The following is a 3,274-nucleotide window of genomic DNA, read 5'->3' as shown; positions in this document are numbered from 1 at the left end:
TATTGATATTGACGGCAAACAGCCAAGGAAGGTTTCTCTCTCTCTCTTTCCTTCCTTCCTTCCTTCCTTCCTTCCTTCCTTCCTTCCTTCCTTCCTTCCTTCTCTCTTTCTTTTCCTTCTCCCCTCCCCTCCCCCTCCTCCCCCTCCTCCTCTTCCTCCTCTTCCTCCTCTTCCTCCTCCTTTTTGAAGGGAAACAACCCAAGAGAGTGGAATCTGTGAATGTTTTCCAGGAGAAAGGTTTTATGTGATATTTAAAAATAGACTTCCTGCAAGGAGATGTCAGACAGGTGCATTGCTTCTTTAAATGCCTGGAATTTATGAATAGTTAATTCATTAAAAAAAAACAATCACATACATGTTTATATAAATCATACACACAAACACATGCTTGCCAGTTCCCCTCGAGGAGAGGCTGCAGCTAGTTCAAATTCAGCCTCTTTCTGACACTGGAGATGGATCGCATGTCTGAGCATGCATGTGCGTGTTCACCTGTAAGTGTGCATGTTTACCTGTGAGTGTGCATGTTTGTGTGTGTGTGTGTGTGTGTGTGTGTGTGTGTGTGTAGTCCCTTCTGTGTTACTCTGAGGATTCCTAACTCATTTCTTTCCACTCGAGTTGGGTAAAGAAATAAAAGCCAGAGACTCCTCTGTAATTAAGAGCTCACTGCTACTGGTGATGTAAGGATTGAGCTCTTGGTGAGTCTGACATTTTATCTTTGAGGCTGGTTTTATTTCCTTATGTCTTAAATTATGAGTGAATGTTTTCCCTATTGCTTACTTTCCCTATAAGTAGTCCTTTCAGCTACAAAATCATTACTTTCTTAATAGCTACCAGGCAATAAAGAGAGATGTCTCTTTGGAAGACAGAGGGTGTGCATTTCAACAACTCTCAATTCATCATGATTTCCCAACAGCAGAGACCAAGGGAAAGGTAGCATAAAAAGCACAGAGGAAGTTAGCATCCAGGTTCTGCTTCTGGATGGAGGGGTCCAGTTCACAATAACTCAGGAATTTAACAGGCAAATCAAATCAAACTGATCCCTTACAGTTAGAGTCTCTGCTAAGCAAGACCTTTGCTTGGTCTAGTTGTAGCAACCTGTGTCCTGTGCCTCTTGACCCCTGCACTGCAGTTTTCTGGGGACTTTTTCAGAGGAGGTAGTTGAGCTCATGGCAGAGAAAGCACCTTTAGGGACATCTCCTGTGTTCTTGCGTCTCACAGTCTGGTTTAGTTCTGAGCGTGGAAGAGCTGGCCTTGCCTGGATGGAGCCAGTTTATTATTTCCATGGTGATTCCAGGAGGCAGAAGGAGAGAGTGGGGAAGAAAAAAAGATTTAATGTGGCGGACACTCTGCTGCTGGGGCTCCTCCATCCACCGTCCTGGGCCTTGTTCCAGGGCCTCCTGGGCTTTCCTTCTGGGAGGACTGGAGAACTGACAAGCTCTGCTTTCCAGTGACTGTTGGCTGCCTCGGGGAAGGGGATGACTCTCTTCTGCTCCTTTTCTTTGGGGCTCTTTAGTACCGGGAAAGCTCTTGTGCTACTTGGGGGGAGGATTGCATTAGGAGGGAAGTCTGACCTTTCTTAATACATCCAATACAGCTATGGTTAAAACCAAGGTTCTGGGGACCATGGGCCCCAGCTGGAGCTGAAGTCAACAGTACCCCAAAGCTGTATGAGTTCTTTAAAGGACTTGACTCTGTGCACACAATGAAATGTTTGGCATTCATCAATAACCATTACTGTATTTATGGACAGAAAAGGCTGGCACTAAAACAAAACTGAACCAAACAAGAACAAAAGCAGTCAGGTTATAAGGCAGCATTTATACTAGCAGTTTATTTTTGTGTAAACAGAATTATAGCTATGCATATGTTTGCCAGGTTACAAAGTAATTCACACGACCAAAAGTTGTTCCGTGCAAATGGCACCATAAGACATATAATTTAGTCTTAGGGATATGGACATCCCATGCGGACCAGAGTAGCCCAGTGCAAGGGAAATCAGGGACAATGTAAGTCAGAGCCAACTGCAGCTGTGCAAAAGGCTCCCTGCTTCCATCTGTTTCTGTTACCTGCTGTGATTGCAGTGCGACAGCCACACTAATTCCATGTTGTGTGTGTCACTACCCTTTCCTGCATTCTAATTATGACTGGAGAGCCGTGATAAGGGCTGAGGCTCCAGCTTATTTGCAGGTGTGGAAAGGGAAATGTAACATCCGTAGTTCAAAGTTTGTGTTCGTCATGGGTGGCTGAATAGCTTTAAAGGTCTTGTCCATTTTTCCCCCACCCTGAATCATTTTAAAAGGGAACGGCAGTGCTCTGAACAGCAACACAAAGGCAGCAGAGACAAACATCCAGCATGTCAATGTACATGAACGATGAAATGTGATTTGCTCAAGACATTTGAAGAAACCAAGCGATTGCACAAACAGGCCAAGGCTTGTATTCCCTGGGAGGAGGGAATCTCTGAAGAGGGTGGATTTTTAAATTACATTCCTTTGTTGGATGTTCCTCCCATATTGGGTTTCCAAAATTTTGTCAAGACTGGATTCATTGAGGCACAGAGCACAGCAATGAAGAAAAAGGGATGAAGACAGATCTCCACTCTCAGCCCCTGTTATACACACAAAGAGAGTCACTCGCAGACCCAGGGTGCACGAGTCTGTGGGACTAGGCTGGTAATTAATTTGTCTCTCAGCTCTTTACAGACAATAACGGCAAAAATCATTCCAAGAAAGTGCTAGGCTACTACTTTTTAAAGATGAAAAAATGTCGTGTATTTGTGTGAGTCTGCATAAGTGTATGTGCACCATATGTGTGCAGTAACCATAGAGGCCAGAAGAGGGCCTCAGATCCCTTGGGATTGGAGTTAAAGAAGGTTGTGAGCCACCAACGGGTACTGGGTGCTAAACCCTGGTTCAGCAAGTGCTCTTAACTCCTGAGCCATCTCTCCTGTCCCAAGGTCATTCTCTGTTATGTAAAAGTGAGTCAATATCTGATAGAGTTAAAGCCAAATTTCCTATCTCCATCCCCACAAGTCCCTGACACGGAATCCGGCTACTCTGTAGAATGGTGTCCATGTGACCTGGCAAGAGACAGGAGTCTGGGCTTGTACCTCCGTACTTTCCTTTTTGACCTTATATCAGTGCAAGGGCAGAAGGCCTGGACCGTGGCTAATGGGACTTTAAATAGCTTTTCTCCCTGTCTGGCTTCCCTGCTCAGGTAAATCAGTCCAAATGGTGATTCCTTGGGTGTCAAGAAATGGTTTTCTGCATGAGAT

Source organism: Mus caroli, unplaced genomic scaffold (assembly GCF_978045245.1).
Source record: "Mus caroli unplaced genomic scaffold, Mus_caroli_1 scaffold_17, whole genome shotgun sequence".
Lineage (NCBI taxonomy): Eukaryota > Metazoa > Chordata > Mammalia > Rodentia > Muridae > Mus > Mus caroli.
Note: the sequence above shows the minus strand (reverse complement) of the source record.